General features: G+C 41.9%; 1 protein-coding gene across 2 annotated transcripts in view; it reads right to left on the reverse strand.

Annotated features, from left to right (window-relative positions):
• The window catches only part of ctnna2 (catenin (cadherin-associated protein), alpha 2), a 974,853-nt gene extending 956,853 nt beyond the window's left edge, over nucleotides 1-18,000 (reverse strand). Inside the window, exon 1 of one of the 2 annotated variants that reach the window (XM_061988021.2) lies at nucleotides 17,725-17,992. The gene's annotated coding sequence lies outside the window, so the exon portion shown is untranslated. Of the gene's footprint in view, nucleotides 1-17,724 lie in introns of both variants that reach the window. The other variant, XM_061988025.2, reaches the window with a different exon arrangement.
• Between the last annotated feature and the right edge of the window lie 7,503 nt (nucleotides 18,001-25,503).

Below are 25,503 nucleotides of genomic sequence, written 5' to 3' on the forward strand. Positions count from 1 at the left end.
TTTGGTTCGTCTTAGAAGACGTTTCTCCTCTCATCCAAGAAGGCTTCATCAGTTAATGCTCATAAACTTAGATTGGTCGGATTTAGTCTAAGAATTAGATTAGGTAGATCTAGTCGGACCAATCTAAGTCCAGTTGCGATCGATTGAATGCCCTGAGAAAATAAGCAGATGATCCAATACTTTCCCCCCCATTGTAGGTAATGATAGAATATTTATCCATCCATCCATCCATCCATCTTCTTCCGCTTATCCGAGGTCGGGTCGCGGGGGCAGCAGCCTAAGCAGGGAAGCCCAGACTTCCCTCTCCCCAGCCACTTCGTCCAGCTCTTCTTGTGGGACGCCGAGGCGTTCCCAGGCCAGCCGGGAGACATAGTCTTCCCAACGTGTCCTGGGTCTTCCCCGCGGCCTCCTACCGGTCGGACGTGCCCTAAACACCTCCCTAGGGAGGCGTTCGGGTGGCATCCTGACCAGATGCCCGAACCACCTCATCTGACTCCTCTCGATGTGGAGGAGCAGCGGCTTTACTTTGAGCTCCCCCCGGATGGCAGAGCTTCTCACCCTATCTCTAAGGGAGAGCCCCGCCACCCGGCGGAGGAAACTCATTTCGGCCGCTTGTACCCGTGATCTTGTCCTTTCGGTCATAACCCAAAGCTCATGACCATAGGTGAGGATGGGAACGTAGATCGACCGGTAAATTGAGAGCTTTGCCTTCCGGCTCAGCTCCTTCTTCACCACAACGGATCGATACAGCGTCCGCATTACTGAAGACGCCGCACCGATCCGCCTGTCGATCTCACCATCCACTCTTCCCTCACTCGTGAACAAGACTCCGAGGTACTTGAACTCCTCCACTTGGGGCAAGATCTCCTCCCCAACCCGGAGATGGCACTCCACCCTTTTCCGGGCGAGAACCATGGACTCGGACTTGGAGCTGCTGATTCTCATCCCAGTCGCTTCACACTCGGCTGCGAACCGATCCAGTGAGAGCTGAAGATCCTGGCCAGATGAAGCCATCAGGACCACATCATCTGCAAAAAGCAGAGACCTAATCCTGCAGCCACCAAACCAGATCCCCTCAACGCCTTGACTGCGCCTGGAAATGCTGTCCATAAAAGTTATGAACAGAATCGGTGACAAAGGGCAGCCTTGGCGGAGTCCAACCCTCACTGGAAACGTGTCCGACTTACTGCCAGCAATGCGGACAAAGCTCTGGCACTGAGCATACAGGGAGCGGACTGCCACAATCAGACAGTCCGATACCCCATACTCTCTGAGCACTCCCCACAGGACTTCCCGAGGGACACGGTCGAATGCCTTCTCCAAGTCCACAAAACACATGTAGACCTGTTGGGCAAACTCCCATGCACCCTCAAGGACCCTGCCGAGAGTATAGAGCTGGTCCATAGTTCCACGACCAGGACAAAAACCACACTGTTCCTCCTGAATCCGAGGTTCGACTATCCGGCGTAGCCTCCTCTCCAGTACACCTGAATAGACCTTACCGGGAAGGCTGAGGAGTGTGATCCCACGATAGTTAGAACACACCCTCCGGTTCCCCTTCTTAAAGAGAGGAACCACCACCCCGGTCTGCCAATCCAGAGGTACCGCCCCCGATGTCCACGCGATGCTGCAGAGTCTTGTCAACCAAGACAGCCCCACAGCATCCAGAGCCTTAAGGAACTCCGGGCGGATCTCATCTACCCCTGGGGCCTTGCCACCGAGGAGCTTTTTAACTACCTCAGCTGTGATTGTAGGTAATGATAGAATATTTGTGTAAACAGTATATCGTGAGTAAAGTGTATTTATGTTGGCATCTTTTGGAAAATAAAAAAAATGGTATTACCGTATGATGTACTGAGCAGCTAGATCTCTTCCAAATTCTGGTTCCATGGCATCACACTTTTCTTCTTTGCCGTATGGGCAGCTGCTTCATTTACAATAACTAAATAATTGATTGTTGACGTTCACTAATCAATTGTACAATCGCCAATGCCCGAATTGCGATGCATCAAAAAATTAATATTTCCTCCACCTCTTGTGATTAGGGCAATATTTTTGTTTTTGTTCAGGTTTACAAACTCAGGGAATAATTCCCTGGATACACAAGGACTTTGAAGGCAAAGACTAAAGGATTCTGAGTAGCCGAAAGTAGTTTTTGCATTTTTTAGTTGTTATGCACTATAGACTTTGTTTTGACCAAATGCAATAAAATAATTAAAAAACTAGTTTAAATATTGTGTTGATACTGTTAAACTGTCAAAAGCCCTCTCAACATAAATAAATTGAAAAGCTTACACTAGTTTATACATGTGATGGGTGTCGGTATCGGCCGATCTCAGTCACGGATGATCTTTATCAGAATCAGCAGCGTTAAACCCCGATCGGACATCCCCTCGTATATTTACACTAAAGGAAGCTAGCTAGCTATAGATGCCACAATATGTGGAACAATAAGGCTAAAGTAGGCTTATAACTATCCGATTTATAGCATATTATAAACAGATCATTGGCTGAGCACGGTGGGTGTGGTGGTGGTCTTAGGCACTTGGGACAATAACGTCATGCTCTCTCACCCCACCTATTTACTGCTGACACAGAATTTTCCGCCACTGCCGGATCATCTACTCTATTGTCCTTGCTGAAACAATAGAGCTTTTCTTTTTGTAACCTCCTTGTTCAGAATTGACTTCACATACCCACTATGACAACTGGCGTACCCCACTTTAGGAACCCAAGAAGGTACAACAAGAGACAACATGACAGCTAAAATCCGAATGGATTCGTTTGCGGATCAGACAACGATTAGCAATACTTCAATGTTGTCTCTTTGGTGTGATCTATGGTCCTTTACAAGAGTATCAAACACTTCAGTTGGAGTGAGAGAGGGGTAATCTTGTTCCAGCTTGCTTGGGTACCATGGTTACTTCAAAGCCTGGTCCTTGTGCAATGCTAACAGGGGCTCCATGGTACTCTCAAGGGCACACAGTACACCACATACTGCTATAGATTGCATTGTCACTGTCATGAATAATGGCTTTTCCTCCTGCCAAGTAACACAAACCCACTTAATACTGGAAATAACAAATGAACTTCAAAGACAAAGATGATGGCTGCCATCCCTATACTAATCATCTCCAAATGGCAAAGTGCAATACGCAGGAAATAACGGGAAATTGTATTTTTTTCTGCTATTGTTATGATCTTTTCAAACTTTTACAAACAGAAGATAGTAGAATGTGTGTGGCCCGGCACTCTTAACTAGCTATAGCTTTGCCTGTGTGTCTTGGCAAACCTTAAGAGTCATTTTACATGTTAAGTACAATGGGGAAAAATTGTGTGCTGTATTTTTAGGGTTTCTTAAGGTAGTGCCAAAAAAAAGATAAAAAGCCAGTTACTTAGGTATGTTTGCAATAGATTTATCAGCAAGTATTTTTCACTTTGTGATCCTTCATCTGTGTTTTTATACGTGTAAGTTGGAGTTCTCGTTTGTAGTGGCTGACTCCTGGGTCTGAAAAACTTTGAGAACACTTTGCATTGATGAAACAATGTGTAGGAATTAGTGTTGCAGCAGTCGATTATTTTAGTAATCGATTGTTTGTTTTTTTCGATTAATCGGATAAAATTTAGCATAAATAGCATCAATGCGTATTTTAGGGGAAATAGTTGAAATGAACAAGGATGCTGACGCTATTAAAAACAACTGATGAAGGTTATGGCAAGCATTTGAATTGCATTTTTAACACAGGTGCATTAATCAATGTAAAAAAAAAAACATCTTGGACTATACAGATCATGGCACCCACACACCACACCATGCTGTCTGTTATTTATTAGTTACACTCATTAAATCACTGTACAAACATACATATACACATACTGTACATATACAATCACTGTACAAACATACATAAACACATACTGTACATATACATTCACTGTACAAACATACATCTACACATACTGTACAAACACACATCTACACATACTGTACGTATACATTCACTGTACAAACATACATATACTCTGTGTACATATAAATTCACTGTACAAACATACATATACACATACTGTACACATACATTCACTGTACAAACATACATCTACACATACTGTACACATACATTCACTGTACAAACATACATCTACACATATGTACATATACGTTCACTGTACAAACACATACACACATACTGTACATATACAAGTACATATACATACATACACTCATGCATACAATCACGTTTCATCAAAGATATTAACGTTGTTGCCCTAGGGTAAACTGGGTTACACACGGCACACTGACAAAGTCTACCCTATTGTTACTATAACAATCTACAAGGCTAATATACCTGGCTTCTCTTTCTTCACCTCCATTTATCTGCTTTATTTTGTATTTCAAGTTATCATTACATATATGTAGTGTTGTATTTGAAACAATTGTATTGTTGATAAGAGGTGATTTGTCACGGCGTGGGCTCGAACCCGCGTTTCCCCGGCAGCTGAGTCTGCCGGCACTTCCACTGGCAGCGCACCCAGACACACTCCTTCCCTTCTCAGTACATAACATAAAAATTGTTATTCATTATCAATAGTGCTATTTCTATTGGTGTTTGTATTGATCCATTTGTAACTCTTATCTTACTGACAGGATGCAGTGCGTCTCCCATAACAATGTGACCTCGGACTATGTTAAGGTAACGTGCAGAGTTCCCCAGGGTTCGGTTCTTGGCCCTGCACTCTTAAGTACTTACATGCTGCCGCTAGGCGACATCATGCGCAAATACGGTGTTAGCTTTCACTGTTATGCTGATGACACCCAACTCTACATGCCCCTAAAGCTGACCAACACGCCGGATTGTAGTCAGCTGGAGGCGTGTCTTAATGAAATTATACAATGGATGTCCGCTAACTTCTTGCAACTCAACGCCGAGAAAACGGAAATGCTGATTATCGGTCCTGCTAAACACCGACATTTATTTAATAATACCACCTTAACATTTGACAACCAAACAATTACACAAGGCGACTCGGTAAAGAATCTGGGTATTATCTTCCATCCAACTCTCTCCTTTGAGTCACACATTAAGAGTGTTACTAAAACGGCCTTCTTTCATCTCCGTAATATCGCTAAAATTTGTTCTATTTTATCCACTAGCAACGCGTTCGTTACGTTTCGCCTCGATTACTGTAACGTATTATTTTCGGGTCTCCCTATGTCTAGCATTAAAAGATTATAGTTGGTACAAAATGCGGCTGATAGACTTGTAACAAGAACAAGAAAGTTTGATCATATTACGCCTATACTGCATATACCTTTATGTACTTATATACCTATATATATATATATATATATATACACACACACAGGTAAAAGCCAGTAAATTAGAATATTTTGAAAAACTTGATTTATTTCAGTAATTGCATTCAAAAGGTGTAACTTGTACATTATATTTATTCATTGCACACAGACTGATGCATTCAAATGTTTATTTCATTTAATTTTGATGATTTGAAGTGGCAACAAATGAAAATCCAAAATTCCGTGTGTCACAAAATTAGAATATTACTTAAGGCTAATACAAAAAAGGGATTTTTAGAAATGTTGGCCAACTGAAAAGTATGAAAATGAAAAATATGAGCATGTACAATACTCAATACTTGGTTGGAGCTCCTTTTGCCTCAATTACTGCGTTAATGCGGCGTGGCATGGAGTCGATGAGTTTCTGGCACTGCTCAGGTGTTATGAGAGCCCAGGTTGCTCTGATAGTGGCCTTCAACTCTTATGCGTTTTTGGGTCTGGCCTTCTGCATCTTCCTTTTCACAATACCCCACAGATTTTCTATGGGGCTAAGGTCAGGGGAGTTGGCGGGCCAATTTAGAACAGAAATACCATGGTCCGTAAACCAGGCACGGGTAGATTTTGCGCTGTGTGCAGGCGCCAAGTCCTGTTGAAACTTGAAATCTCCATCTCCATAGAGCAGGTCAGCAGCAGGAAGCATGAAGTGCTCTAAAACTTGCTGGTAGACGACTGCGTTGACCCTGGATCTCAGGAAACAGAGTGGACCGACACCAGTAGATGACATGGCTATCAGAGCAACCTGGGCTCTCATAACACCTGAGCAGTGCCAGAAACTCATCGACTCCATGCCACGCCGCATTAACGCAGTAATTGAGGCAAAAGGAGCTCCAACCAAGTATTGAGTATTGTACATGCTCATATTTTTCATTTTCATACTTTTCAGTTGGCCAACATTTCTAAAAATCCCTTTTTTGTATTAGCCTTAAGTAATATTCTAATTTTGTGACACACGGAATTTTGGATTTTCATTTGTTGCCACTTCAAATCATCAAAATTAAATGAAATAAACATTTGAATGCATCAGTCTGTGTGCAATGAATAAATATAATGTACAAGTTACACCTTTTGAATGCAATTACTGAAATAAATCAAGTTTTTCAAAATATTCTAATTTACTGGCTTTTACCTGTAATCTTGGGTAGTTTTTTTAAGGAAAAGGAAATGAAGTCTTCTAAACAACATAATTGAAGCATCATTTTGATGATTGAGTCATACTTTCCATGTTTTACAATATATGAGCAGCTAGGACTGTTCTAGCACTAGACGGACTGTTGACGAGGCCGTAAACAACCTTTAGAGGCATCCCAACCTGTCCGATACATGAAGATAGTTCCAAAACATTGCTAGAATTAGAGCATACTAGTGCTAGGCCAATAAAAGGATATCAATATTTATGAAAATATATATAACAAATGTGTCCAATAAAATATTTTATTTATATATTTTTTATTTTGGAAGAAACCGGAAGTTACGAAGCAAAGTTGGTTGCAAGAACAAATGCACTCCCGCTCTGGTAACTTGGCAAAACAAGAAGTGAATACTGAGCAACGGGAGGGGCACGCTCACAGCCAATATCAAGTTTACTTGCACCATCTTCTTGTCTCGCTGTTCATTCTCTTCATGGAGTGAGAAAAGAAACTAAAAATGAGGGCCGCACAGAGCGAATAAAATTGTCGATAAGTCATGAAAAGTCACAACAACAGTGGCAGTTTTTGGGAGATTTTTTAAAAAACGGACTGTGGTCCTAAGCCGCGCTCACCTTTTTCTCTTCAACCCTCGTCCATTCCCTATTCAGGTACACGGAAACAACAGGTAGGAACAACAGTGCAGGACTGTATCAATAAAATACAATAAAACAAATGTGCTACTTTAAAATAATAGTAATTTGGCCCAATAATATTTACATAATAATTACCGCGTGCCTTAATTCACCAAATTCAATGTTACACAGCCGTAACTTCCTGGCAGTAAACTTTCAGAAAGTAGTTCTTCTCAAATTTCTCTATGTTTACATTTTCACACTTTATGAAGCATTTCTGACATTCCTTATTTTATCACCTTCAATGTTGTTCACATTGATTGATTATTTTCCATGGTTGTGTTGACATTTCCTTTCCTTTCTGCATTGATAGCTAAGGGGCTTATAATCACAGGAAGGTTATATTTTAAATACAAAGGTTTACATTTAATATATTTTTCTCCTGATCTTTATTTCCATCTATCCATCCATCTTCGGGTCGCGGGGGCAGCAGCCTAAGCAGGGAAGCCCAGACTTCCCTCCCCCCAGCCACTTTGTTCAGCTTTTCCCGGGGGATCCCAAGGCGTTCCCAGGCCAGCCGGGAGACATAGTCTTCCCAACGTGTCCTGGGTCTTCCCCGTGGCCTCCTACCGGTCGGACGTGCCCTAAACACCTCCTTAGGGAGGCGTTCGGGTGGCATCCTGAGCAGATGCCCGAACCACCTCATCTGGCTCCTCTCCATGTGGAGGAGCAGCAGCTTCACTTTGAGCTCCTCCCGGATGGCAGAGCTTCTCACCCTATCTCTAAGGGAGAGACCCGCCACCCGGCGGAGGAAACTCATTTGGGCCGCTTGTACCCGTTATCTTGTCCTTTCGGTCATAACCCAAAGCTCATGACCATAGGTGAGGATGGGAACGTAGATCGACCGGTAAATTGAGAGCTTGGCCTTCCGGCTCAGCTCCTTCTTCACCACAACAGATCGATACAGCATCCGCATTACTGAAGACGCCGCACCGATCCGCCTGTCGATCTCAAGATCCACTCTTCCCTCACTCGTGAACAAGACTCCGAGGTACTTATACTCCTCCACTTGGGGCAGGGTATCCTCCGCAACCCGGAGATGGCACTCCACCCTTTTCCGGGCGAGAACCATGGACTCGGACTTGGAGGTGCTGATTCTCATCCCAGTCACTTCACACTCAGCTGCAAACCGATCCAGTGAGAGCTGAAGATCTTGGCCAGATGAAGCCATCAGGACCACATCATCTGCAAAAAGCAGAGACCTAATCCTGCAGCCACCAAACCAGATCCCCTCAACGCCTTGACTGCGCCTACAAATTCTGTCCATAAAAGTTATGAACAGAATCGGTGACAAAGCGCAGCCCTGGCGGAGTCCAACCCTCACTTGAAACGTGTCCGACTTACTGCCGGCAATGCGGACCAAGCTCTGACACTGATCATACAGGGAGCGGACCGCCACAATCAGACAGTCCGATACCCCATACTCTCTAAGCACTCCCCATCTTTATTTCCTATAGGTCATAAAAAATATGTATAATTATCGGTACCGACCGATATAAAACACATACATGGTGATACAGTTTTCAGCCATATTGCCCAGCCAAAGTAAACCCATAGTCTAAAAACAGCCAGCAAGTGACCCCCAGAGGCCTCTGGGATTCCATATCTCCAGTTACAGGAAGAGAATGTGTCCGACTACACTGGGTCAAACATTTGGGAGCTTGTGGAGGGCTTTGCAATGGGAACATCTCAATAGTTGTGTGAATGCTGCGAACGTTCACACACATGGTTTTCTACACCAAAAATCATCTATTTGTTCTTAAACTTAAACTTATTCTTCTTCTCCAGATTTTGGCGCCTTCTACCTTCCACATTTTTCACCCGATTCAAACTGTTCCAACTTCAAACTGTTCAGCCTATTAGGGAATCGCGGGCTTTCCCTTGACAAATTCCAAAAATTCCCAGATTTCCAGGTTTTCCAGAACATTTTTCCCATTCAAAATGAATTGGCCATTTTTCTAAGTTTCACCATTTCCACATTTTTCATCCGATTCAAACCACTCCACCTTCAACACATTCCACCATTCAAACTATCTTTTTTTCCATTTCCACCCTTTTTTCTGGCGACTACTCCATTCACAAATGTGTGCATTTCAACCGTTCCACCGTCAAAACATTCATCTTAATCAGGACAAAAAACAAAGTCGTTTTGTGAACTGGAAAAATTCTCAGTTTTCCCCAAATTCCAGGAATTCCGTAATACCATTTCTCAATTCAACAAGTTACTACTTCAAAATTTCTTGACTGATTTGCAAAATTGCAACACCAACCATTTCCACTCATTCAGACCATTCAAGTTTTTTTACCATTTTCAAAAAAATTCCCACTTTTCCCGAAATTCCCATTTTTTTCTGAAATTCCCATTGAAATCAAATAGGACATTCTTCAAAGTTCCATAATTCCCACATTCGTGGTCACATATGTGATTCAAACCGTTCCAACTTCAAAATATTCAGCTTGTTCAGGAATTGTTTGCTACTTCAAGAATTCTAAAAAAAAATCCCAGATTTCCCTTAATTCCCTTTTTTTGCATTTTTCTCCATTCAAAATGAATTGGCCATTTTTCAAACTCCCACAATTCCCACATTCTTCAACCTATCCAAACCATTCCACCTTCAACACAATCAACTCATCCTGGACATTCAAACTACCATGTTTCCACAAACAACACATTTCCAGGAATTCTTGTTTTTTGGTAACCTATTTCCACCCTTCTTAAATTCGACTACTCCTTTCACATTTTTCAACCCATTTCAACCGTTCCACCATCAAAACACTCGTATTCAGGACAAAAACCAAGTTGGTTAAGGAACTAGAAAAATTCCCGGTTTTCCAGATATTCCAGGAATTTCTCAATTAAAAACTGTCAATACTTCAACATTTCTTGACCGACTTAAACAATTCCAACACAAACCAATTCAGCTCATTCAGGACATTCATGCTCCTAATCATTTTCAAAAAATCCCGCTTTTCCCAAAATTCCCAAATTTCCAGGAAGTTCCCATTGAAAGGAATGAGACATTTTTCCAAGTTGCACAATTGCCACATTTTTCAACCAATTCAAACCATTCCACCTTCAACACATTCCACCATTCAAACTATCTTTTTTCCATTACCACCCTTTTTGCTGGCGACTACTCCTTCCACATTTGTGCATTTCAACCGTTCCACCGTCAAAACATTCATCTTAATCAGGACAAAAAACAAAATCATTTTGTGAACTGGACAAATTCCCGGTTTTCCCGAAATTCCAGGAATTCTGTAAATCTATTTCTCAATTCAACATGTTACTACTTCAACATTTCTTGACTGATTTGAAAAATTCCAACACCAACCGTTTCAACTCATTCAGACCATTCAAGTTTTTTACCATTTTCAAAAAAATTCCCGCTTTTCCCGAAATTCCCATTTTTTTCTGAAATTCTCATTGAAATCAAATGGGACATTCTTCAAAGTTCCATAATCCCCACATTTTTTATGTGATTCAAACCGTTCCAACTTCAAAATATTCAGCCTGTTCAGAAATTGTGTGCTCTACTTCAACAATTCTAAAAAAAATTCCCGGATTTCCCATAATTCCTTATTTTTGCATTTCAAAATGAATTGGCCATTTTTCAAACTTCCACAATTCCCACATTCTTCAACCGATTCAAACCATTCCACCTTCAACTCATCCTGGACATTCCAACTACCATTTTTCCACAATCAACACATTTCCAGGAATTCCTGTTTTTTGGTAAACTATTTCCACCCTTCTTAAGTTGGACTACTCCTTTCACATTTTTCAACACATTTCAACCGTTCCACCATCAAAACACTCATATTCAGGACAAAAACCAAATTGGTTAAGCAACTAGAAAAATTCCCGGTTTTCCAGATATTCCAGGAATTTCTCAATTAAAAAATGTCAATACTTCAACATTTGTTGACTGATTTAAACAATTCCAACACAAACCAAGTCAGCTCATTCAGGACATTCATGTTCCTAATCATTTTTTTAAAAATCCCACTTTTCCCAAAATTCTCAAATTTCCAGGAAGTTCCCATAGAAATGAATGAGACATTTTTCCAAGTTGCACAATTGCCACATTTTTCAACCTATTCAAACCATTCCACCTTCAACACATTCAAACTATCTTTTGTCCATTTCCACCCTTTTTTCTGGCGACTACTCCTTCCACATTTGTGCATTTCAACCGTTCCACCGTCAAATCATTCATCTTAATCAGGACAAAAAACAAAGTCGTTTTGTGAACTGGAAAAATTCTCAGTTTTCCCCAAATTCCAGGAATTCCGTAATACCATTTCTCAATTCAACAAGTTACTACTTCAAAATTTCTTGACTGATTTGCAAAATTGCAACACCAACCATTTCCACTCATTCAGACCATTCAAGTTTTTTTACCATTTTCAAAAAAATTCCCGCTTTTACCGAAATTCCCATTTTTTTCTGAAATTCCCATTGAAATCAAATGGGACATTCGTGGTCACATATGTGATTCAAACCATTCCAACTTCAAAATATTCAGCTTGTTCAGGAATTGTGTGCTCTACTTCAAGAATTCTAAAAAAAAAAAAAACAGATTTCCCTTAATTCCCTTTTTTTGCATTTTTCTCCATTCAAAATTAATTGGCCATTTTTCAAACTCCCACAATTCCCACATTCTTCAACCTATCCAAACCATTCCACCTTCAACACAATCAACTCATCCTGGACATTCAAACTACCATGTTTCCACAAACAACACATTTCCAGGAATTCCTGTTTTTTGGTAACTTATTTCCACCCTTCTTAAGTTGGACTACTCCTTTCACATTTTTCAACCCATTTCAACCGTTCCACCATCAAAACACTCATATTCAGGACAAAAACCAAGTTGGTTAAGGAACTAGAAAAATTCCCGGTTTTCCAGATATTCCAGGAATTTCTCAATTAAAAACTGTCAATACTTCAACATTTCTTGACCGACTTAAACAATTCCAACACAAACCAATTCAGCTCATTCAGGACATTCATGCTCCTAATCATTTTCAAAAAATCCCGCTTTTCCCAAAATTCCCAAATTTCCAGGAAGTTCCCATTGAAATGAATGAGACATTTTTCCAAGTTGCACAATTGCCACATTTTTCAACCAATTCAAACCATTCCACCTTCAACACATTCCACCATTCAAACTATCTTTTTTCCATTTCCACCCTTTTTGCTGGCGACTACTCCTTCCACATTCGTGCATTTCAACCGTTCCACCGTCAAAACATTCAAAAGTCGTTTTGTGAACTGGAAAAATTCCCGGTTTTCCCGAAATTCCAGGAATTCCGTAAAACTATTTCTCAATTCAACATGTTACTGCTTCAACATGTCTTGACTGATTTGAAAAATTGCAACACCAACCATTTCAACTCATTCAGACCATTCAAGTTTTTTACCATTTTCAAAAAAAATTCCGCTTTTCCCAAAATTCCCATTTTTTTCTGAAATTCTCATTGAAATCAAATGGGACATTCTTCAAAGTTCCATAATTCCCACATTTTTTATGTGATTCAAACCGTTCCAACTTAAAAATATTCAGCTTGTTCAGGAATTGTGTGCTCTACTTCAACAATTCTAAAAAAAATTCCCAAATTCAAAATGAATTGGCCATTTTTCTAACTTCCACAATTCCCACATTCTTCAACCAATTCAAACCATTCCACCTTCAACTCATTCTGGACATTCAAACTACCATTTTTCCACAATCAACAAATTTCCAGGAATTCCTGTTTTTTGGTCAACTATTTCCACCCTTCTTAAGTTGGACTACTCCTTTCACATTTTTCAACACATTTCAACCGTTCCATCGTCAAAACACTCCTCACATTCAGGTCAAAAACCAAGTTTGTTAAGGAACTAGAAAAATTCCCGGATTTCCAGAAATTCCAGGAATTTCTCAATTAAAAACTGTCAATACTTCAACATTTCTTGACCGATTTAAACAATTGCAACACCAACCAATTCAGCTCATTCATGCTCCTAATCATTTTCAAAAAATCCCGCTTTTCCCAAAATTCCCAAATTTCTAGGAAGTTCCCATTGAAATGAATGGGACATTTTTCCAAGTTGCACTATATCCACATTTTTCAACCTATTCAAACCATTACAACATCAACACATTCCACTCACCCTGGACATTCAAACTAACACTTTCCCAAGTTCCAAACCAAATTCCGGTTTCCCCGGAAATTCAAAAAGGAAACTAGGAACAGGAAACAGCAAACTGCAAACAGCTATCAATACTCCAGCCCTGACTGGAGGGCGAGGCAGGGTTAAATAGGAGCCTGATTGGCAATTGCCACCGGGTGTGCCAGACTGCTAATCAGGGACAGGTGAGGGAAACAAGCGCTCAGGGGGACGTGCAGGACCTGGAACCAAAATAAGAGCGCTGACAAGAAATAAAACAAACAAAGGGAAAACCAAAACATAATCAAGCTGTCAGTGATAAGCCTGACAAATGTCCTTTGTGTTCTTTGATGTTTCCCTCTTACACACGTTTATGTGTGCTATGGCTATGAGTTTTTTTCCCCTTGGCCTCAGTCTGGACCCCCTCTCCAGAGGCTTAGGCTTCGGCCATGTCTACACTAAGTCGTTTAACCCCTTAAAGGAATGATTACTTAGCCTAAGCCCAGTTTCAGCCACACTAAACCAGCGTTTAAGGTTCTCCTCCTCAGACAAATGTTTACACGGGTAAGTGCGCCGTGTATTTCTTGAATCTCCGGCTCTTAGCTTTGTATGGACTCATTGATTGTTTACAAACTGAGTTTGGAGATCAAGTGCCGCCAGAAAGACTGCGCCCCCACAGGAAGTGACGTCAGAAAGAACACGCCACAGCCAGCTTCATAATAAAGCGGTTTCGTAGCTCGGAGCTAACCACTGGAAATATGGAGGTGAGTCATCCAGACATGCCCGTGTTTCTCCTTCCGCCTGTACAGACGCTTGTGGAAATCACACATGAATACCTTTAAAGAAAGTGGTTGCAGCTATTTGGGATACAACACTTCTCAGACGGCAAGATAACTTTCCAATGTCCAGGTCAGCTGTGATTCTACTTAACGAAAAACTTCGTCCATTTGTCGAAGGAGAGACAACGAAAATGCGGGCTCCCGTGGATGTGATAAAAAAGGTAGCGTGTGCTTTGTATTACCTGGCCGTCGAGGGAAGACTATGGAAAACAGCGAATGCTTTTGGACTGGCAAAGCAGACTGTATCAGTTATTGTCCGTCATGTATGTCGCGGACTCAACGTCTAGATCCAGAGTATATAAAGTCACCAAAAAGGAATGGACAATGAAGGTGAAGGCAAAAAGAGTGAGGAGTGTCCTGACCAGATATGTAGATCCCTAGATTGATTGTTGTCAAATGTTCTTTATCACATTATTTATGTCTAGTAAAGATTTGATTAATTTATGATGTCTCAGTTGTGATTCACTACAATAGGGCCCCCCAGCACGCTGGATTCCAGTTCATTGAAATACCACAACACTGGATATAGTTCAGATAAAGTCGGGACCCAGGGTGGACCACTCATCTGTGCATCAGTTGGGGACGTCTCTGCTCTGCTGACCTGTCTCCACTCAAGATGAGCTCCTGCTGGCCCCACTATGGACTGGACTCTCACACTATTATGTTAGATCCACTATGGACTGGACTCTCACACTATTATTTTAAATCCACTATGGACTGGACTCTCACACTATTATGTTAGATCCACTATGGACTGGACTCTCACACTATTATGTTAGATCCACTATGGACTGGACTCTCACACTATTATCTTAAATCCACTATGGACTGGACTCTCACAATATTATGTTAGATCCACGACGGACTGGACTCTCACACTATTATTTTAGATCCACTATGGAGTGGACTCTCACACTATTATTTTAGATCCACTATGGACTGGACTCTCACACTATTATGTTAGATCCACTATGGACTGGACTCTCACACTATTATCTTAAATCCACTATGGACTGGGCTCTCACAATATTATGTTAGATCCACGACGGACTGGACTCTCACACTATTATTTTAGATCCACTATGGAGTGGACTCTCACACTATTATTTTAGATCCACTATGGAGTGGACTCTCACACTATTATTTTAGATCCACTATGGACTGGACTCTCACACTATTATGTTAGATCCACTATGGACTGGACTCTCACACTATTACGTTAGATCCACTATGGACTGGACTCTCACACAATTACGTTAGATCCACTATGGACTGGACTCTCACAATATTATGCTAGATCCACTCGACGTCCATTGCACCGGTCACCCAGGGGAAATGTGGGGGGGGTCCCCACATCTGCGGTCCCCTCCAAGGTTTCTCATTGTCAATATATAGGGTTGAGTTTTTTCTTGCCCTGATGTGGGATCTGAGCCGAGGATGTTGTTGTGGCTTGTGCAGCCCTTTGAGACACTCATGATTTAGAGCTATATATGTAAACTTTGATTGATGGATTGATTGATTTTTTTTTAAGGGGCGCCAGAAGTTGGCAGAACCGTCTGCGATCCTGTTCTGTCTACCTGTAATGTTTGTCTGCTCTTGAATGGGATTGTGCTGAAAATCTTCATTTCCCCTCGGCGATCATTAAAGTATTTCTGATTCTGACACGACCACAAATCCGACTAAAAAGACGCTTGACCCAGGCTGAGTTTGACAGTTATTCTTCGCAAGTAGCCTGTTAGCTTAGCATTGAGCTAGTAAGCCTAGCATGATGCCCGAGTAGCGTCGCTGCTACGCGGCGAGCCAGGCGTTCAGCACCGGGCTGCCTGGACAGCAGCACCCGTTTGAAGGCAAGAAAGAAGCAGGGGGGCTCATGGCATGTGTTAGCAAAAGTACTTTTTTCGAGCACATTCATCAATATCGCTATACAATTACAGCGAGAATTTTGGCCACAACAACCGTGATGTAAAGTTTTCATATCGGCACGTCCCGAACTCGAACGCGTGGCCATCGCTCCAGCAGCACTGAGAGCCAACTCTGTCAAACGGCCTGGAGGTAATGATGCGATTTTCAATGCCAACAAAGTAGTAATCATCCATCCATCCATCCATCCATTTTCTACCGCTTGTCCCTTTTGGGGTTGCGGGGGGTGCTGGAGCCTATCTCAGCTGCATTCTGGCGGAAGGCGGGGTGCACCCTGAACAAGTCGCCACCTCATCGCAGGGCCAACACAGACAGACAACATTCACACTCACACACTAGGGCCCATTTAGTGTTGCCAATCAACCTATCCCCAGGTGCATGTCTTTGGAGGTGGGAGGGGCCTATCCCCAGGTGCATGTCTTTGGAGGTGGGAGGGGCCTATCCCCAGGTGCATGTCTTTGGAGGTGGGAGGGGCCTATCCCCAGGTGCATGTCTTTGGAGGTGGGAGGGGCCTATCCCCAGGTGCATGTCTTTGGAGGTGGGAGGAGCCTATCCCCAGGTGCATGTCTTTGGAGGTGGGAGGAAGCCGGAGTACCCGGAGGGAACCCACGCAGTCACGGGGAGAACATGCAAACTCCACACAGAAAGATCCCGAGCCCGGGATTGAACTCAGGACTACTCAGGACCTTCGTATTGTGAGGCACATGCACTAACCCCTGTACCACCGTGCTGCCCTGCGTCATAATCAGCTCATGTTTAAATGTTGCAATAAGAGATAGATTTTCCATCCATCCATCCATTTTCTACCGCTTATTCCCTTCGGGGTCGCGGGGGGGCGCTGGAGCCTATCTCAGCTACAATCGGGCGGAAGGCGGGGTACACCCTGGACAAGTCGCCACCTCATCGCAGGGCCAACACAGATAGACAGACAACATTCACACTCACATCCACACACTAGGGCCAATTTAGTGTTGCCAATCAACTTATCCCCAGGTGCATGTCTTTGGAGGTGGGAGGAAGCCGGAGTACCCGGAGGGAACCCACGCAGTCACGGGGAGAACATGCAAACTCCACACAGAAATGTTATCATTTAAAAATATTAACACACACAAAATCATCAAAAATGGGTACTGTTGAGCACCAGGTAGCATTTTTAAACCCTAACTGTCAAGCCTCGTTTTGCTGCAAGCTTTTTCAGAAAGTTATGACCCCATGAGGGACAAGCGGTAGGAAATGGATGGATGGATGGATGTCTTTTTTTTTTTTTTTTTTTTTTAAATTAAAGATCACTACTGAAATCTTGAGCAACATTGACTAAAAAGACGCTTGACCCAGGCTGAGTTTGTTATTCCTCACAAGTAGCCTGTTAGCTTAGCATTGAGCTAGCTAGCCTAGCATGATTTGCCCGAGTAGCGTCGCTGCTCCGCGGCGAGCGAGGCGTTCAGCACCGGGCTGCCTGGATAGCAGCATCCCCCGAGTGACGTTAGCCAAGCGGGCGACGTCATTCGCCTGAGCCCGGTTGACGGCAAGGAAGAAGCAGGCGGTGTATTAGTAACGTCGCCTTGTGGGGCACAATGAAGAATGGACCTCGCCTAAGCTAACGCTAGCAAGGCAAACATGACAAACTCACCTTCAACCCTCGATAAAAACCCTCGATAAAAGCTCCAAAAAAGTGTGCAAAAACGTTCGCAGTATTCCCACAGAAAAAAAAGCCTCAACGCTCTCCTCAATTAATTAATTAATTATTAATCTCTGGAGGAAAATACAAATCTGGTTTTAAAAAAAAGAAAACAACTTCCAGACGGGCTTCCGGAGATCCAGCGGCAGGGCGAGGGAGGCAGCAGGTGCAGCCGATGATGCGCGCAGTATAGTCGGACTGAGTGGCGCATCCCCACGCTGCTCAAATCACAGGCTCCGGCTCGGGGTCGGCGCATGCGCAGTCGAGTGTCGGAGGAAGCGCCCTCATAGAAAGTAGTGGTGGTTAATTGACTTGATGGACTCACTCGAGTCGTCTGCTTCACTTCAGTTACTATTTTCACTGCAAATTGTATACATATTGAATAATATTTTAATGATATGTTTATATTTATGTATATAAAATATATTTATTAGAGTACAAAAGCCAAAACAAGTGAAGTTATCACGTTGTGTAAATGGTAAATAAAAAGAGAATACAATGATTTGCAAATACTTTTCAACTTATATTCAGTTGAATAGACTGCAAATACAAGATAGTTAACATTCGAACTGAGAAACTTTATTTTTTTGCAAATATTAGCTCATTTGGAATTTCAAAAAAGCTGGCACAAGTGGCAAAAAAGACTGAGAAAGTCAAAGACTTATTTGGAACATCCCGCAGGCGAACGGGCTAATTGGGAACAGGTGGGTGCCATGATTGGGTATAAAAGCAGTTTCCATGAAATGCTCAGTCATTCACAAACAAGGACGGGGCGAGGGTCACCACTTTGTCAACAAATGCCTGAGCAAATTGATTAAGAACAACATTTCCCAAGCAGCTATTGCAAGGAATTTAGGGATTTCACCATCTACGCTCTTTAATATCATCAAAAGGTTCAGAGATTCTGGAGAAATCACTGCATGTAAGCCATGATATTACGCACCTTGGATCCCTCAGGCGGTACTGCATCAACAAGCGACATCAGTGTGTAAAGGATATCACCACATGGGCTCAGGAACACTGCATAAAACCACTGTCAGTAACTACAGTTGGTCGCTACATCTGTAACTGCAAGTTAAAACACTACTATGCAAACCCAAGCCATTTATCAACAACACCCAGAAACGCCGCAGGCTTCGCTGGGCCTGAGGTCATCTAAGATGGACTGATACAAAGTGGAAAAGTGTTCTGTGGTCTGACGAGTCCACATTTCAAATACTTTTTGGAAACTGTGGACGTCGTGTTATCTGGACCAAAGAGGAAAAGAACCATCCGGATTGTTATGGGCGCAAAGTGTAAAAGGCAGCATGTGTGATGGTATGGGGGTGTATTAGTGCCCAAGACATGGGTAACTTACACATCTGTGAAGGCGCCATTAATGCTGAAAGGTACATACAGGTTTTGGAGCAACATATGTTGCCATCCAAGCAACGTTACCATGGACGCCCTGCAAGCCACGTGTTACATCAACATCATTTGCTCCGTTACATCTACTTGAGTAACTTTTGGGATAAATTGTACTTCCAAGAGTAGTTTTAATGCAACATACTTTTACTTTTACTTGAGTATATTTATAGAGAAGAAACGCTACTTTTACTCCGCTCCATTTATCTACATTCAGCTCGCTACTCGCTACTGATTTTTATCGATCTGTTAATGCACGCTTTGTTTGTTTTGGTTTGTCAGACAGACCTTCAAAGTAGGATCTATGCATGCCTGCCTTTCACCAATCAAATGCAGTCACTGGTGACGTTTGACTCCGTTTCACCAATCAAACAGAGCCAGGCGGTCACGTGGCAAAACAACAACAAGCTTAAGCTTACATGAACTCAACATCAAATTTGAGGAAGCACATGGCGGTAAGTAACGTTAGTTGATATTTTGGCTGTCACCGTAGGCTGATGTTAGCTTCCCTGCTATGAATCACTGTCAAATGTACATCGTGTGGGGACATTTATTAACGCACTGCAGCCTCATAGACACGCACAGTCGCACACACACTCACGCATGCATAGAAACACCAATCAGAAGTGCACAGTGTGTTCTCAGATGCAGCCCACACCTATCTGTTTATGGTTTGCGTAAAGGCTAACTTGTTATTAGGGCCCGCATGGCCCATTGTATAAGGACTCCCAAAGGGAGTCCTTATGCAATGGGACATAAGGACCTATTGAATTTGTAAGGTTTTATTATTCTTTATTCTGACCCACTTAACATGCTTCAAAACTCACCATATTTGACCCACACATCAGGACCTGCAAAGATTGCCTTTTTTAAAAAAAAAAAACGAACCACAAAACTCAAAATTGCGCTCTAGCGCCCCCTAGGAAAAAAAAAACTAGACTGCCTGTAACTCCCACTAGAAAGGTCGGAGAGACATGAAACAAAAACCTCTATGTAGGTCTGACTCAGACCTAGATTTTATAATAGTACATTCTCGGGCTAAAATCAACAGGAAGTTGGCAATTCCCCCTTCAAGACAAAAAAGTACTAAAAACAGTCACTTTTGCCTCTTTGAGCTGTAATTTGACCCCCTTAACATGCTTCAAAACTCACCAAACTGAACGCACACATCAGGACTGGCAAAAATTGCGATCTAATAAAAAACCTAACCCCAAATCTCAAAATTGCGCTCTACTGCAATTTTTGAATAAAACGCAGAAAAAAAACTGCTCCTCGGAAGAAACAAATGACAAAACTGCCTGTAACTCCCACTGGGAAGGTCGGAGAGACATGAAACAAAAACTTCTATGTAGGTCTCACTTAGAACTGCATTTCATAAATTGACAACCCCCAGCAAAAATCAACAGGAAGTTTGCTATTCCCCCTTCAAAACAAAATTTTTGTAAAAACAGGTCACCTTTCTTCAAACATTATCTCCTCTGAGCGCGTTTGTTGTTTCAGCTTCAAACTAACACAGGAGAGAGATTGAACCCTTCTGATTAAAAGTTGGCGAAAGAGTTTTGATACCTGCTCCGGTTTTGATTTTATGACCCTTCAAAGAACCGCTGCGCTGATGCTGCTGCGCTGCTGTTTTTTTAAGATGGCTGCTTAAAAGCAGGAAGCACCAGCGTGCCCACACAATGCAGACTAGGTAGGTACACTAGACAAAAGTATTGGGACACTTATGACTATCACTGGACAAAAGTATTAGGACACTTAAGCCGAAAACTGGACAAAAGTATTGGGACACTTGGGACTACAACTTGACAAAAGTATTGGGACACTTACGACTAAAAGTAAACAACAGTATTGGGAAACTTAGGACTACCACTGGACAAAAGTATTGGGACACTTACACTGGACAAAAGTATTGGGACACTTGGGACTAAAACTTGACAAAAGTATTGGGACACTTAGGACTAGCACCTGCCAAATACGCGGGCCCGACCAATGCTGCTTGCAGCTTTAATTTTCCTTTGTAATCTCTGCCTACTGAGCCTATGGTGCTGTTAAATTATTCTGGCTCAATTTGCCTTAATTGTTTTTATGTTAATGTATTATTATTTAATATATATTATTGTTTTAGTTGCTTAAGAGATATTCCTGGCTCTGAATTTGCTCGTTACTATGTGTATGTGTTTGTGCATTATATATTGCCGTCATCATTAAACGAACAGGTTACTCATCAGTTACTCAGTACTTGAGTAGTTTTTTCACAACATACTTTTTACTTTTACTCAAGTAAATAGTTGGGTGACTACTCCTTACTTTTACTTGAGTAATACATCTCTGAAGTATCAGTACTCTTACTTGAGTACAATTTCTGGCTACTCTGCCCACCTCTTGATGTCACACACCCGTCCAGAGTACAGGGCTGGCATATAAAGCATCCTGATTGGCAACCAGAGACAGAGATTGTGACAAATACAAAACACCCTGAATATTTCATATGTGATATTTGGTTCATGATGGGTTTTATTTTACATCTTTGCAGCCCATTTTAATCTTTGTTTCATCTTCATTTGCAAAATGAATGTGCCTTACAGGATGTGGTGGTGTGGTTGTTTGAAGGCATTGCAAGTCTTGGTGTTATCTTCAGTTATATAACAACATACAACCGGCTTAAGGCTGAAATATGACATGTTATAACAAGAAGAAAAACAGAGATAAAACCATACAGGGTGAAACGAGTCGATGATCTTATGGTGTGGTTATATTATATGGATGTGTTGCCACACCCCTACTGATTCATGAAGCTGAGTGAAGTCATCTGAGTCAGTGACTCAAGCCAGTGACTCACTTCAGCACAAGCATCTAAAACTGCAACGTTTTCTGAGGGTCTGCTACCATTTATTTGTCTGCGAATTCACTGAGACCAGGGGGCGGCAACCCAAAATGTTGAAGGAGCTGTATTGGACCAAAAATTTAAAAAAAATATATGTAGTAAGACACAGAAAAATAAAAGCCTAATACAAGTTTTATAATGAAGACAACACATGATGTAAGTGTCTATATTAGCTATATTAGCCTACTATCAAAATGACTTTAAAAGTCTTATATAAGTGTTATAATGAAGACAACACAGGATGTAAGTGTCTATATTAGGTTATATTAGCCTACTATCAAAATGACTTTAAAAGTATTATATAAGTGTTATAATGAAGACAACACATGATGTAAGTGTCTATATTAGCTATATTAGCCTACCGTATTTTCCGCACTATTAGCCGCACCTAAAAACCACAAATTTACTCAAAAGCTGACAGTGCGGCTTTTAACCCGGTGCACTTTATATATGGATTAATATTACCGGTAAGATTCATTTTCATAAAGTTTCGGTCTCGCAACTTCGGTAAACAGCCGCCATCTTTTTTCCCGGTAGAACAGGAAGCGCTTCTTCTTCTACGCAAGCAACCGCCAAGGTAAGCACCCGCCCCCATAGAACAGGAAGCGCTTCTTCTTCTACTGTAAGCAACCACCCGCCCGCGTAGAAGAAGAAAAAGCGCGCGGATACCGTACGTTTCATTTCCTTTGTGTGTTTACATCTGTAAAGACCACAAAATGGCTCCTACTAAGCGACAGGTTTCCGGTTCATGAAAAGACGCAATCTCTCCATCCGCACACGGATTACTATTTCACAGCAACTGATATTCCTGTGAACCGCACTGTGGATACAACGGGAGCACGTACGGTGAATATTCGCACCACAGGGAATGAGAAGTCATCCTTCACTGTGGTTCTAGCTTGCCATGCTAATGGCCAGAAACTTCCACCCATGGTGATATTCAAAAGGAAGACCTTGCCAAAAGAGACCTTTCCAGCCGGCGTCATCATAAAAGCTAACTCGAAGGGATGGATGAAGAAAAGATGAGCGAGTGGTTAAGGTGGGTTTAAGTTTACGCGAAGAGGCCGGGTGGCTTTTTTCACGCAGCTTCGTCCATGTTGATATACGATTCCATGCGCGCCCACATCACGCTGGTTTTAATATATTATTAAAGTTTGACTGACCTATCTGACTGTTTTTTTGACATTCCTTTAGCGCAGTTAGATGCGGCTTACAACACGGGGCGGCTTATAGGTGGACAAAGTTTTGAAATATGCCGTTCATTGAAGGCGCGGCTTATAACCCAGGGCGCCTTATGGTGCGGAAAATACGGTATATATATATATATATATATATATATATATATATATATATATATATATATATATATATATATATATATAAATAAATAAATAAATACATAGAGCAATATTGCCCCCTTGTGGTTCTGTGTTGTCACAACTCCCTCCTCCAACCATAACACAAGGCTTGGGAACAGGATCCAGTTTGTTTCGGTACGGTCCCTTAACTTTTTACTTTTGTACAATCCATTTGAAATAAAGGTGTTGCTCTCTCTCACAATACTCTGGTTGAGTTCAGCCATGTAAACAAAAACAATGGCTGCCCAGCCCCCACAATGCATTGTGAAATCACCTGCCCTTTCGAGCCTTCCAACTGCAACACTTTGAAGTCATACATTAGACGCGCCAAATTGGAACTTCACAATTACACATGCTAGCACGTCGGACAACATCTGAAATGACGCTACATGCCATATCTCACGTACTATTATACGCTATGCTGACCCCTTCAGTATTCCATCATTTGCTGGAGCTGCAGTTTGCCTGGGAATATGTCATTCAATGTCATTCCAGTCCTACCCTAACCACAAACATATTGCCTTCATATATGTATCTTCACAAAAGGCATCAAATCAGTGAGAAACGATATTGCTGTCATAGCAAAAGGCATTCTGAGGATCATTTTGCTCTCCTGCTTTGTTAAACTCGCAAACAATTACAGAGTCTGGAATCAGGAAATCACGGAGTGAAGTAATGACTCCCCAGGAAATTGGATTACTCGGCTCTCCTGCCAACATAGCTGAATTATAAGGACCATTGATGCTATGCAGCTGTGGCAGATGAACTCAGACTGAGACTTAACAAGCTCATAGTCACATTATCGCTGTCACACACTGACATTAGCAATATTCTAGGACTTATACAACTTTACTGTACTTCTCCGAGGCTAAAGACCTCATGTTTATTTGATATGGGGTACAATGAAGTCATCTCATAGTTGTTGCATGAGCAAATCAATTTACTGAAAAATGTACTATTCCATCACAATCCCATACTTGAGGGACTGCGGTCAACATTTGTCGCTGTCCGAACGCAATGAGGTCACCACCACACCCAACCTGTCCTTTGGGACGAACACCATTTACAAACCCCGTTTCCATATGAGTTGGGGAATTGTGTTAGATGTAAATATAAACGGAATACAATGATTTGCAAATCCTTTTCAACCCATATTCAATTGAATATGCTACAAAGACAAGATATTTGATGTTCAAACTCATAAACTTTTTTTTTTTTTTTTCAAATAATCATTAACTTAGAATTTCATGGCTGCAACACGTGCCAAAGTAGTTGGGAAAGGGCATGTTCACCACTGTGTTACATGGCCTTTCCTTTTAACAACACAGAGTAAACGTTTGGGAACTGAGGAGACACATTTTTGAAGCTTCTCAGGTGGAATTCTTTCCCATTCTTGCTTGATGTACAGCTTAAGTTGTTCAACAGTCCGGGGGTCTCCGTTGTGCTATTTTAGGCTTCATAATGCGCCACACATTTTCAATGGGAGACAAGTCTGGACTACAGGCAGGCCAGTCTAGTACCCGCACTTTTTTACTATGAAGCCATGTTGATGTAACACGTGGCTTGGAATCGTCTTGCTGAAATAAGCAGGGGCGTCCATGGTAACGTTGCTTGGATGGCAACATATGTTGCTCCAAAACCTGTATGTACCTTTCAGCATTAATGGCGCCTTCACAGATGTGTAAGTTACCCATGTCTTGGGCACTAATACACCCCCATACCATCACACATGCTGGCTTTTACACTTTGCGCCTATAACAATCCGGATGGTTCTTTTCCTCTTAGGTCCGGAGGACACGACGTCCACAGTTTCCAAAAACAATTTGAAATGTGGACTCGTCAGACCACAGAACACTTTTCCACTTTGTATCAGTCCGTCTTAGATGAGCTCAGGCCCAGCGAAGCCGACTGCGTTTCTGGGTGTTGTTGATAAACGGTTTTCGCCTTGCATAGGAGAGTTTTAACTTGCACTTACAGATGTAGCGATCAACTGTAGTTACTGACAGTGGGTTTCTGAAGTGTTCCTGAGCCCATGTGGTGATATCCTTTACACACTGATGTCGCTTGTTGATGCAGTACCGCCTG

Source organism: Nerophis lumbriciformis, linkage group LG27, assembly GCF_033978685.3.
Source record: "Nerophis lumbriciformis linkage group LG27, RoL_Nlum_v2.1, whole genome shotgun sequence".
Lineage (NCBI taxonomy): Eukaryota > Metazoa > Chordata > Actinopteri > Syngnathiformes > Syngnathidae > Nerophis > Nerophis lumbriciformis.